Genomic DNA, 14,862 nt, shown 5'->3' with positions numbered 1-14,862 from the left:
TAGTGATTTTTTTCACGTTTTTCATCGTAGTTTGATATTACGTAAATATATTCATTTTTACCAATAATTCGATACTATTTCATGTAGTATCACGATATGTGATTTGGCCTTCATATCTCAGAATTTCGCATAATATAGCATTTTAAGCAAGTTTTCTTGCATTATGTTTCGTACTAAAAATCATCGAATTTAGAAATATTTTGACGTTTATCATCCACTTTTCCGTTATGTGATTTAATCAAAATATCATCGAATTAGGCAATATTTTGCCGTTTTTCCACGTTTTTCTGAATTTTCAGTTTATTGTTATTAATTCATTAAATATACAATAAAAATGATGCACACACATAATTGATTAGATAATTACCTTAAATACTTTATTTTCAATCATCTATTTGTTTCTCTTTAAAATACTGAATAAGATATTGAAAAAGGGAGAAGTTCGGTTTTTATTGCATATATCGGTTTTTCAGACGGAATAGAGCGGTTTTTCGTGTACATCTTCCATCGGTAAAATAAACTGAAAATCAGGAACATTTTATTTAATTCTAATGAAAACACATTGATTTTTATCATTTGTATTGGAAACAACATTGTCACATGTCTTTTCTTGGATCTAAATAATAGGAAACCTCGCTCTATGATTCGAAGTCAATATCCTCAAACTTGGTATAATAGTGACTTTTTCACGTTTATCATTTAGTTTGATATTACGTAAATATATTATTTTTTTACCCATATTTCGATACTATTTTATGTAGTATCACGATATGTGATTCAGCCTTCAAATCTCAAAATTTCGAATAATATTCCATTTTAAGCAAGTTTTCTTCCATTTTGTTTCGTACTAAAAATCATCGAATTTAGTAATATTTTGACGATTATCATCCCCCCCCTTTTCCTTTATGTGATATAAACAAAATATCATCGAATTAGGCAATATTTTGCCGTTTTTCCACGTTTTTGTGAATTTTCAGTTTATTGTTATTAATTCATTAAATATACAACAAAAGTGACGCAAACACATAATTGATTAGATAATAACCTTAAATACTTCATTTTCAATCATCTATTTGTTTCTCGTTAAAATACTGAGTAGGATATTGAAAAGGGGAGAAGTTCGGTTTTTATTGCATATATCGATTTTTCAGCCGGAATAGAGCGGTTTTACGTGTACATCTTCCATCGGTAATATAAACGGAAAATCAGGAACATTTTAGTTAATTCTAATGAAAACACATTGATTTTTATCATTTGTATTGGAAACAACATTGTCATATGTCTTTTCTTGGATCTAAATAATACGAAACCCCGCTTTATGATTCGAAGTTAAAATCCTCAAATTTGGTATAATAGTGACTTTTTTTACGTTTTTCATATAATTTGATATTACGTAAATATATTCGTTTTTACCAATATTTCGATACTATTTCAAATAGTATCACGATAAGTGATTTGGCCTTCATATCTCAGAATTTCGCATAATATTGCATTTTAAGCAAGTTTTCTTGCATTTTGTTTCGAACGAAAAATCATCGAATTTAGCAATATTTTCACGTTTATCATCTCTTTTTCCTTTATGTGATTTAAACAAAATATCATCGAATTTGGCAAGATTTTACCGTTTTTCAACGTTTATATGAAATTTTCCGTTTATTGTTATTAATTCAATAAATATACGACAAAAATGATGCAAACACATAATTGATCACAAATTAACTTTAAATACTTCATTTTCAATCAACTATTTGTTTCTCACTAAAATACTGAGTAAGATATTTAAAAGGGGAGAAGTTATTTTTATTGCATATATCGACGTTTCAGCCGGATTAGAGCTGTTTTACGTGTACATCTTCCATCGGTAATTTTATATCTAATCAATTATGTGTTTTCATCATTTTTATCGTATATTTAATGAATTAATATCAATAAACGGAAAATTCACAAAAACGTGAAAAAACAGCAAAATATTGCCTAATTCAATGATATTTTGTTTAAATCACATAAAGGAAAAGGGGATGATGAACGTCAAAATATTGCTAAATTCGATGATTTTTAGTACAAAACAAAATGCAAGAAACTTGCTTAAAAATGCAAAATTTGCGAAATTCTGAGATATGAAGGCCAAATCACTCACCATGAGAAAACATGAAGTAGTATCGAAATATTGGTAAAAACGAATATATTTACGTAAAATCACACTACATAAAAAACGTGAAAAAAGTCACTATTTTACCATATTTGAGGATTTTAACTACAAATCATAGAGCGAGGTTTCGTATTATTTAGATCCAAGAAAAGACATATGACAATGTAGTTTCCAATACAAATGATAAAAATCAATGTGTTTTCATTAGAATTAATTAAAATGTTCCTGATTTTCCGTTTATATTACCGATGGAAGATGTATACGTAAAACCGCTCTAACCCGGCTGAAACGTCGCAATAAAAACAGAACTCCCCTTTTCAATATCTTACTCAGTATTTTAACGAGAAACAAAGAGTTGATTGAAAATGAGGTATTTAAGGTTAATTTCTTATCTATTATGTGTTTGCATCATTTTTATCGTATATTTAATGAATTAAACTAAACCCTACCTGAAAACTGCAGGTAGAGTTTGGGCAAAATGTGGTCTATTGCCGCTCTCCGTAATTGGCATATTTTCGGTATAAAAATTCGTAATTTCAAGCTGCGAATACGTGCAGAGAGCCAGAATTTGGCTCCAAAATATGGCTCAAGCGTTGAATTTAGATGTGAGCAAAATTGATTGTGCACTATTAACTAAGTAGGCTACAGCGTCATATGCTTTGCCAGAGGCATCGCAGAAAACGTGCAAATTGGTGGGTAAGTTTGGTCCTGAAGCATTACGAGGAAATTTCAAAACACCTAACTGATTAAAATCCGTTGAGAGTATCTGCCATTTAGCTTGTAACTCACTTGGTAACGGATCATCCCATCCCATATGTTTCTGCCAGCACTCCTGCATTAGGAGTTTGCCCCTTATTAATATAGGACTAAATAAGCCTAAAGGGTCAAATGGTTGACTGACAAACGAGAGCAATGTTCTCATGGTAAGGGTTGAGTTATCGGTTTGTACTGACTTGACATTCATCTCGTCAGTACTGGTGTTCCATTCCACGCCTAGAACCTTTAATTGATTGGGCACCTGATAACCTGGAAATTCTTTCTCGATTACCTGGTTGAGTAATTCATTATTTGAGGCCCATGACTGTAGTGGCATATTGGCTCCTAATAGCTCACGGTTAGCCTCATGGTAGATTTCTACCAAATTAGTTTGATCATTAGTTGTTCCCTGGAAATTGTAGACATACAAGTTGTCGCTAATGTCTGCCTTATAAGGGCTATTTGATTTCCTCAAATGTGTGTCTAATGTTGCTTGCAAAAGAAACGGTGAGGACGTAGCTCCGAATAAAACTGGGGCAAAACGATATGTGATGATATCACTGTTAGGATCCAGTGGGTCCTTAATCCAGAGGAACTTTGTGTAGTTACGATCTTCCTCCTGCAAACCTACTCGGAGGACAGCTTTGCTGATATCAGCAGTATAGGCGAAAATACCGGTGTGAAATCGTAACAGCACATCATGTAGCCTTTGTGTTAGGCTAGGTCCCGTTTGGAGACATTCATTTAAAGACACACTGCTTGGCTTTACTTTAGCACAAGTAAAGACAATACGAATAGGTGTTGTCAATGAGTCTTTCACCACAGCGTGATGAGGTAAATAATGACCTATTTTTCGGTCATCGTTATCAACAACTTCAATAAATTTACTGTTAAGTTGTTGTTGGATGAGTTGATGATACATGTTCAGTTTGTCTGGCTGCTTCTGTAGTCGTGATAATTGAGACTGCAATTGTGAGGCTGCCATAAAATAATTAACTGGAAGTTGTGGATGATTCAACTTCCATGGGAGTCTTACCCAGTATTGTTTATTTTCATAGACAACGGTATCCAGATATTGCTGGTAAGTCCACTTATCATCAGGGCTTGGTTGTTCAGGGATAATACCTAAAGTGTCTAAATCCCACAAACGATGTACAGGTGGATCAGACTCAATATCTTCAGATATTTCTCTGAAACGTAGGGGTGACTGTTCCAAGCCTAGTCACGCCACTATTATGTTGTTAGATTGTTGGTTTGTTGACGCTGGATTTTGTCGGAAAAGCACCGGTCCCGTAAGCAATTTGCCTCCAGCAGACGACAACAAATTCATTCCGTGTTGTCTGGTGCATCCAGTTATAAATTTGTAATAATGATCCGCGCCTATAAGTATTCCAACATCAGTGAGGCAGTCAGAATTTATTTTGTAATCTGCTAGCCTCATGCGGTTTCGTCTAAGATGTTTCGCAGTGCGAGCTAACCCTGTGACCTGCAGGTCTGTAGGAAGTTTATCTACTACTACCGCTTGTATTGGACTAGTGGAAGATCCGAGTCTCACTAATACCTTAACTACTTGGTATTCACGAGGTCCACTATTCGTCAAGAAACCAGAAATATTTAAACCTCACACTTTTGGCAGGTTTTAAATTTAATTGCTCTACTAACTGTTGTGTAATGAAGGTTTTCTGTGATCCTTGATCAAAAAGACCTCTAGTGTTAACTCTAGATCTCCGGTTTATTAGTCTAAGTTGAGCTGTAGGCAGAGTGGTATTATTGCCTGATTCAGTAGCAAGTACATTTATTTCTTGATGCACTTTGCAATATCGCACTGTGGTAGAATTCGTGGAATTCTCCCCAGTGGTCATGTTTGGTGTAGAAGATTTTCTACATAAGGCGTAGTGATGTACACCTTGGTTGCATCTGTTGCAGAAACGTAGCTGCACTACACATTTTTTGGGATCATGAGAGCCCATGCACCTGGTGCACTTGTGTATTTCTTGCAACCTTTTAATCCTAGTATTATAAGTAGGATAAACAGAGCATTGGTAAATGGTATGTCCTTGATTACAGAACAGACACCTTCTCTCTTTAGTTGACTTGGTCTCTTTAGTAGACAAGTCATTGGTTATCTCAGAAGGAGACACCGAATAAGTACCTACATTTCCACTTCTTTTCCCAGTGGATGGAGTAGTCTTGGATTTATATTTACTAGACTTATTCAAAGCCTGTTTGGGTTTGACTGAAATGTCAGTATTAATTGGTTTAGACTCAGGTTTAATTTTATCATGAGTCATTTTTATCGTACATATAATGAATTAATACCAATAAACTGAAAATTCACATAAAAGTGGAAAAACTGCAAAATATTGCCTAATTCGATGATATTTTGTTTAAATTACATAAAGGAAAAGGGGATGATAAACGTCAAAATATTGCTAAATTCGATGATTTTTCGTACGAAACAAAATGCAAGAAAACTTGCTTAAAATGCAATATTATGCGAAATTCTGAGATTTGAAGGCCAAATCAGATATCGTGATACTACATGAAATAGTATCGAAATATTGGTAAAAATTAATATATTTACGTAATATCAAACTACATGATTAACGTGAAAATGTCACTATTTTACCATATTTGAAGATTTTACCTTCAAATCATAGAGCGAGGTTTCGTATTATTTAGATCCAAGAAAAGACATATGACAATGTTGTTTATAATACAAATGATAAAAATCAATGTGTTTTCATTAGAATTAACTAAAATGTTCCTGATTTTCCGTTTATATTACCTAGGGAAGATGTACACGTAAAACCGCTCTAATCCGGCTGAAACGTCGATATATGCAATAAAAACTGAACTTCTCCCCTTTTCAATATCTTACTCAGTATTTTAACGAGAAACAAATAGTTGATTGAAAATGAAGTTTTTAAGGTTATTATCTAATCATTTTAATCATTAATCATAATTATTATGTGTTTGCATTATTTTTATCGTATATATAATGAATTAATACCAATAAACTGAAAATTCACATAAACGTGGAAAAACGGCAAAATATTACCTAATTCGATGATATTTTGTTTAAATCACATAAAGGAAAAGGGGATGATAAACGTCAAAATATTGCTATATTGGATGATTTTTCGTACGAAACAAAATGCAAGTAAACTTGCTTAAAATGCAATATTATGCGAAATTCTGAGATTTGAAGGCCAAATCACATATCGTGATACTACATGAAATAGAATCGAAATATTGGTAAAAATGAATATATTTACGTAATATCAAACTACATGATTAACGTGAAAAAGTCACTATTTTACCATATTTGAGGATTTTACCTTCAAATCATAGAGCGAGGTTTCGTATTATTTAGATCCAAGAAAAGACATATGACAATGTTGTTTCCAATACAAATGATAAAAATCAATGTGTTTTCATTAGAATTAACTAAAATGTCCCTGATTTTCTGTTTATATTTCCTAGGGAAGATGTACACGTAAAACCGCTCTAATCCGGCTGAAACGTCGATATATGCAATAAAAACTGAACTTCTCCCCTTTTCAATATCTTACTCAGTATTTTAACGAGAAACAAATAGTTGATTGAAAATGAAGTTTTTAAGGTTATTATCTAATCATTTTAATCATTAATCATAATTATTATGTGTTTGCATTATTTTTATCGTATATATAATGAATTAATACCAATAAACTGAAAATTCACATAAACGTGGAAAAACGGCAAAATATTGCCTAATTCGATGATATTTTGTTTAAATCACATAAACGAAAAGGGGATGATAAACGTCAAAATATTGCTAAATTGGATGATTTTTCGTACGAAACAAAATGCAAGTAAACTTGCTTAAAATGCAATATTATGCGAAATTCTGAGATTTGAAGGCCAAATCACATATCGTGATACTACATGAAATAGAATCGAAATATTGGTAAAAATGAATATATTTACGTAGTATCAAACTACATGATAAACGTGAAAAAAGTCACTATTTAACCATATTTGAGGATTTTAACTTCAAATCATAGATCGAGCTTTCGTATTATTTAGATCCAAGAAAAGACATATGACAATGTTGTTTCCAATACAAATGATAAAAATCAATGTGTTTTCATTACAATTAACTAAAATGTTCCTGATTTTCCGTTTACATTACCGAGGGAAGATGTACACGTAAAACCGCTCTAATCCGGCTGAAACGTCGATATATGCAATAAAAACCGAACTTCTCCCCTTTTCAATATCTTACTCAGTATTTTAACGAGAAACAAATAGATGATTGAAAATGAAGTATTTAAGGTTATTATCTAATCAATTATGTGTTTGCATCATTTTTATCGTATATAAATGAATTAATACCCATAGACTGTAAATTCACAAAAACGTGGAAAACGGCAAAATATTGCCTAATGCGATGATATTTTGTTTAAATCACATAAAGGAAAAGGGGATGATAAACGTCAAAATATTGCTAAATTCGATGATTTTTCGTACGAAACAAAATGCAAGAAAACTTGCTTAAAATGCAATATTATGCGAAATTCTGAGATTTGAAGGCCAAATCACATATCGTGAAACTACATCAAATAGAATCGAAATATTAGTAAAAATGAATATATTTACGTAGTATCAAACTACATGAAAAACGTGAAAAAAGTCATTATTTAACCATATTTGAGGATTTTAACTTCAACTCATAGAGCGAGATTTCGTATTATCCAGATCCAAGAAAAGACATATGACAATGTTGTTTCCAATACAAATGATAAAAATCAATGTGTTTTCATTAGAATTTACTAAAATATTCCTGATTTTTCGTTTATATTACCGAGGGAAGATGTACACGTAAAATCTCTCTAATCCGGCTGAAACGTCGATATATGCAATAAAAAACGAACTTCTCCCCTTTTCAATATCTTACTCTGTATTTTAACGAGAAACAAATAGATGATTGAAAATGAAGTATTTAAGGTTATTATCTAATCAATTATGTGTTTGCATAATTTTTATCGTATATATATGAATTAATACCCATAGACTGAAAATTCACAAAAACGTGGAAAAACGGCAAAATATTGCCTAATTCGATGATATTTTGTTTAAGTCACATAAAGGAAAAAAGGATGATAAACGTCAAAATATTGCTAAATTCGATGATTTTTCGTACGATACAAAATGCAAGAAAAGTTGCTTAAAATGCAATATTATGCAAAATTCTGAGATTTGAAGGCCAAATCACATATCGTGATACTACATGAAATAGAATCGAAATATTGGTAAAAATGAATATATTTACGTAGTATCAAACTACATGAAAAACGTGAAAAAAGTCACTATTTAACTATATTTGAGGATTTTAACTTCAAATCATAGCGCGAGGTTTCGTATTATTTAGATCCAAGAAAAGACATATGACAATGTTGTTTGCAATACAAATGATAAAAATCAATGTGTTTTCATTAGAATTAACTAAAATGTTCCTGAGTTTCCGTTTATATTACCGAGGGAAGATGTACCCGTAAAACCGCTCTAATCCGGCTGAAACGTCGATATATGCAATAAAAACCGAATTTCTCAACTTTTCAATATCTTACTCAGTATTTTAACGAGAAACAAATAATTGATTGAAAATGAAGTATTTAAGGTTATTATCTATTCATTTTAATCATTAATCACAATTATTATGTGTTTGCATCATTTTTATCGTACATATAATAAATTAATACCAATAAACTGAAAATTCACATAAACGTGGAAAAACTGCAAAATATTGCCTAATTCGATGATATTTTGTTTAAATTACATAAAGGAAAAGGGGATGATAAACGTCAAAATATTGCTAAATTCGATGATTTTTCGTACGAACCAAAATGCAAGAAAACTTGCTTAAAATGCAATATTATGCGAAATTCTGAGATTTGAAGGCCAAATCAGATATCGTGATACTACATGAAATAGTATCGAAATATTGGTAAAAATTAATATATTTACGTAATATCAAACTACATGATTAACGTGAAAAAGTCACTATTTTACCATATTTGAGGATTTTACCTTCAAATCATAGAGCGAGGTTTCGTATTATTTAGATCCAAGAAAAGACATATGACAATGTTGTTTCCAATACAAATGATAAAAATCAATGTGTTTTCATTAGAATTAACTAAAATGTTCCTGATTTTCCGTTTATATTACCTAGGGAAGATGTACACGTAAAACCGCTCTAATCCGGCTGAAACGTCGATATATGCAATAAAAACTGAACTTCTCCCCTTTTCAATATCTTACTCAGTATTTTAACGAGAAACAAATAGTTGATTGAAAATGAAGTTTTTAAGGTTATTATCTAATCATTTTAATCATTAATCATAATTATTATGTGTTTGCATTATTTTTATCGTATATATAATGAATTAATACCAATAAACTGAAAATTCACATAAACGTGGAAAAACGGCAAAATATTACCTAATTCGATGATATTTTGTTTAAATCACATAAAGGAAAAGGGGATGATAAACGTCAAAATATTGCTATATTGGATGATTTTTCGTACGAAACAAAATGCAAGTAAACTTGCTTAAAATGCAATATTATGCGAAATTTTGAGATTTGAAGGCCAAATCACATATCGTGATACTACATGAAATAGAATCGAAATATTGGTAAAAATGAATATATTTACGTAGTATCAAACTACATGATAAACGTGAAAAAAGTCACTATTTAACCATATTTGAGGATTTTAACTTCAAATCATAGATCGAGCTTTCGTATTATTTAGATCCAAGAAAAGACATATGACAATGTTGTTTCCAATACAAATGATAAAAATCAATGTGTTTTCATTACAATTAACTAAAATGTTCCTGATTTTCCGTTTACATTACCGAGGGAAGATGTACACGTAAAACCGCTCTAATCCGGCTGAAACGTCGATATATGCAATAAAAACCGAACTTCTCCCCTTTTCAATATCTTACTCAGTATTTTAACGAAAAACAAATAGATGATTGAAAATGAAGTATTTAAGGTTATTATCTAATCAATTATGTGTTTGCATCATTTTTATCGTATATAAATGAATTAATACCCATAGACTGTAAATTCACAAAAACGTGGAAAACGGCAAAATATTGCCTAATGCGATGATATTTTGTTTAAATCACATAAAGGAAAAGGGGATGATAAACGTCAAAATATTGCTAAATTCGATGATTTTTCGTACGAAACAAAATGCAAGAAAACTTGCTTAAAATGCAATATTATGCGAAATTCTGAGATTTGAAGGCCAAATCACATATCGTGAAACTACATCAAATAGAATCGAAATATTAGTAAAAATGAATATATTTACGTAGTATCAAACTACATGAAAAACGTGAAAAAAGTCATTATTTAACCATATTTGAGGATTTTAACTTCAACTCATAGAGCGAGATTTCGTATTATCCAGATCCAAGAAAAGACATATGACAATGTTGTTTCCAATACAAATGATAAAAATCAATGTGTTTTCATTAGAATTTACTAAAATATTCCTGATTTTTCGTTTATATTACCGAGGGAAGATGTACACGTAAAATCTCTCTAATCCGGCTGAAACGTCGATATATGCAATAAAAAACGAACTTCTCCCCTTTTCAATATCTTACTCTGTATTTTAACGAGAAACAAATAGATGATTGAAAATGAAGTATTTAAGGTTATTATCTAATCAATTATGTGTTTGCATAATTTTTATCGTATATATATGAATTAATACCCATAGACTGAAAATTCACAAAAACGTGGAAAAACGGCAAAATATTGCCTAATTCGATGATATTTTGTTTAAGTCACATAAAGGAAAAAAGGATGATAAACGTCAAAATATTGCTAAATTCGATGATTTTTCGTACGATACAAAATGCAAGAAAACTTGCTTAAAATGCAATATTATGCAAAATTCTGAGATATGAAGGCCAAATCACATATCGTGATACTACATGAAATAGAATCGAAATATTGGTAAAAATGAATATATTTACGTTGTATCAAACTACATGAAAAACGTGAAAAAAGTCACTATTTAACTATATTTGAGGATTTTAACTTCAAATCATAGCGCGAGGTTTCGTATTATTTAGATCCAAGAAAAGACATATGACAATGTTGTTTGCAATACAAATGATAAAAATCAATGTGTTTTCATTAGAATTAACTAAAATGTTCCTGAGTTTCCGTTTATATTACCGAGGGAAGATGTACCCGTAAAACCGCTCTAATCCGGCTGAAACGTCGATATATGCAATAAAAACCGAATTTCTCAACTTTTCAATATCTTACTCAGTATTTTAACGAGAAACAAATAATTGATTGAAAATGAAGTATTTAAGGTTATTATCTATTCATTTTAATCATTAATCACAATTATTATGTGTTTGCATCATTTTTATCGTACATATAATGAATTAATACCAATAAACTGAAAATTCACATAAACGTGGAAAAACTGCAAAATATTGCCTAATTCGATGATATTTTGTTTAAATTACATAAAGGAAAAGGGGATGATAAACGTCAAAATATTGCTAAATTCGATGATTTTTCGTACGAACCAAAATGCAAGAAAATTTGCTTAAAATGCAATATTATGCGAAATTCTGAGATTTGAAGGCCAAATCAGATATCGTGATACTACATGAAATAGTATCGAAATATTGGTAAAAATTAATATATTTACGTAATATCAAACTACATGATTAACGTGAAAAAGTCACTATTTTACCATATTTGAGGATTTTACCTTCAAATCATAGAGCGAGGTTTCGTATTATTTAGATCCAAGAAAAGACATATGACAATGTTGTTTCCAATACAAATGATAAAAATCAATGTGTTTTCATTAGAATTAACTAAAATGTTCCTGATTTTCCGTTTATATTACCTAGGGAAGATGTACACGTAAAACCGCTCTAATCCGGCTGAAACGTCAATATATGCAATAAAAACTGAACTTCTCCCCTTTTCAATATCTTACTCAGTATTTTAACGAGAAACAAATAGTTGATTGAAAATGAAGTTTTTAAGGTTATTATCTAATCATTTTAATCATTAATCATAATTATTATGTGTTTGCATTATTTTTATCGTATATATAATGAATTAATACCAATAAACTGAAAATTCACATAAACGTGGAAAAACGGCAAAATATTACCTAATTCGATGATATTTTGTTTAAATCACATAAAGGAAAAGGGGATGATAAACGTCAAAATATTGCTAAATTGGATGATTTTTCGTACGAAACAAAATGCAAGTAAACTTGCTTAAAATGCAATATTATGCGAAATTCTGAGATTTGAAGGCCAAATCACATATCGTGATACTACATGAAATAGAATCGAAATATTGGTAAAAATGAATATATTTACGTAATATCAAACTACATGAAAAACGTGAAAAAAGTCACTATTTAACTATATTTGAGGATTTTAACTTCAAATCATAGCGCGAGGTTTCGTATTATTTAGATCCAAGAAAAGACATATGACAATGTTGTTTGCAATACAAATGATAAAAATCAATGTGTTTTCATTAGAATTAACTAAAATGTTCCTGAGTTTCCGTTTATATTACCGAGGGAAGATGTACCCGTAAAACCGCTCTAATCCGGCTGAAACGTCGATATATGCAATAAAAACCGAATTTCTCAACTTTTCAATATTTTACTCAGTATTTTAACGAGAAACAAATAGTTGATTGAAAATGAAGTTTTTAAGGTTATTATCTAATCATTTTAATCATTAATCATAATTATTATGTGTTTGCATTATTTTTATCGTATATATAATGAATTAATACCAATAAACTGAAAATTCACATAAACGTGGAAAAACGGCAAAATATTACCTAATTCGATGATATTTTGTTTAAATCACATAAAGGAAAAGGGGATGATAAACGTCAAAATATTGCTATATTGGATGATTTTTCGTACGAAACAAAATGCAAGTAAACTTGCTTAAAATGCAATATTATGCGAAATTCTGAGATTTGAAGGCCAAATCACATATCGTGATACTACATGAAATAGAATCGAAATATTGGTAAAAATGAATATATTTACGTAATATCAAACTACATGATTAACGTGAAAAAGTCACTATTTTACCATATTTGAGGATTTTACCTTCAAATCATAGAGCGAGGTTTCGTATTATTTAGATCCAAGAAAAGACATATGACAATGTTGTTTCCAATACAAATGATAAAAATCAATGTGTTTTCATTAGAATTAACTAAAATGTCCCTGATTTTCTGTTTATATTTCCTAGGGAAGATGTACACGTAAAACCGCTCTAATCCGGCTGAAACGTCGATATATGCAATAAAAACTGAACTTCTCCCCTTTTCAATATCTTACTCAGTATTTTAACGAGAAACAAATAGTTGATTGAAAATGAAGTTTTTAAGGTTATTATCTAATCATTTTAATCATTAATCATAATTATTATGTGTTTGCATTATTTTTATCGTATATATAATGAATTAATACCAATAAACTGAAAATTCACATAAACGTGGAAAAACGGCAAAATATTGCCTAATTCGATGATATTTTGTTTAAATCACATAAACGAAAAGGGGATGATAAACGTCAAAATATTGCTAAATTGGATGATTTTTCGTACGAAACAAAATGCAAGTAAACTTGCTTAAAATGCAATATTATGCGAAATTCTGAGATTTGAAGGCCAAATCACATATCGTGATACTACATGAAATAGAATCGAAATATTGGTAAAAATGAATATATTTACGTAGTATCAAACTACATGATAAACGTGAAAAAAGTCACTATTTAACCATATTTGAGGATTTTAACTTCAAATCATAGATCGAGCTTTCGTATTATTTAGATCCAAGAAAAGACATATGACAATGTTGTTTCCAATACAAATGATAAAAATCAATGTGTTTTCATTACAATTAACTAAAATGTTCCTGATTTTCCGTTTACATTACCGAGGGAAGATGTACACGTAAAACCGCTCTAATCCGGCTGAAACGTCGATATATGCAATAAAAACCGAACTTCTCCCCTTTTCAATATCTTACTCAGTATTTTAACGAGAAACAAATAGATGATTGAAAATGAAGTATTTAAGGTTATTATCTAATCAATTATGTGTTTGCAACATTTTTATCGTATATAAATGAATTAATACCCATAGACTGTAAATTCACAAAAACGTGGAAAACGGCAAAATATTGCCTAATGCGATGATATTTTGTTTAAATCACATAAAGGAAAAGGGGATGATAAACGTCAAAATATTGCTAAATTCGATGATTTTTCGTACGAAACAAAATGCAAGAAAACTTGCTTAAAATGCAATATTATGCGAAATTCTGAGATTTGAAGGTCAAATCACATATCGTGAAACTACATCAAATAGAATCGAAATATTAGTAAAAATGAATATATTTACGTAGTATCAAACAACATGAAAAACGTGAAAAAAGTCATTATTTAACCATATTTGAGGATTTTAACTTCAACTCATAGAGCGAGATTTCGTATTATCCAGATCCAAGAAAAGACATATGACAATGTTGTTTCCAATACAAATGATAAAAATCAATGTGTTTTCATTAGAATTTACTAAAATATTCCTGATTTTTCGTTTATATTACCGAGGGAAGATGTACACGTAAAATCTCTCTAATCCGGCTGAAACGTCGATATATGCAATAAAAAACGAACTTCTCCCCTTTTCAATATCTTACTCTGTATTTTAACGAGAAACAAATAGATGATTGAAAATGAAGTATTTAAGGTTATTATCTAATCAATTATGTGTTTGCATAATTTTTATCGTATATATATGAATTAATACCCATAGACTGAAAACTCACAAAAACGTGGAAAAACGGCAAAATATTGC

This window comes from Procambarus clarkii, chromosome 48 (genome assembly GCF_040958095.1).
Source record: "Procambarus clarkii isolate CNS0578487 chromosome 48, FALCON_Pclarkii_2.0, whole genome shotgun sequence".
In the NCBI taxonomy this organism is placed as follows: domain Eukaryota; kingdom Metazoa; phylum Arthropoda; class Malacostraca; order Decapoda; family Cambaridae; genus Procambarus; species Procambarus clarkii.
This window is presented reverse-complemented; position numbering follows the sequence as displayed.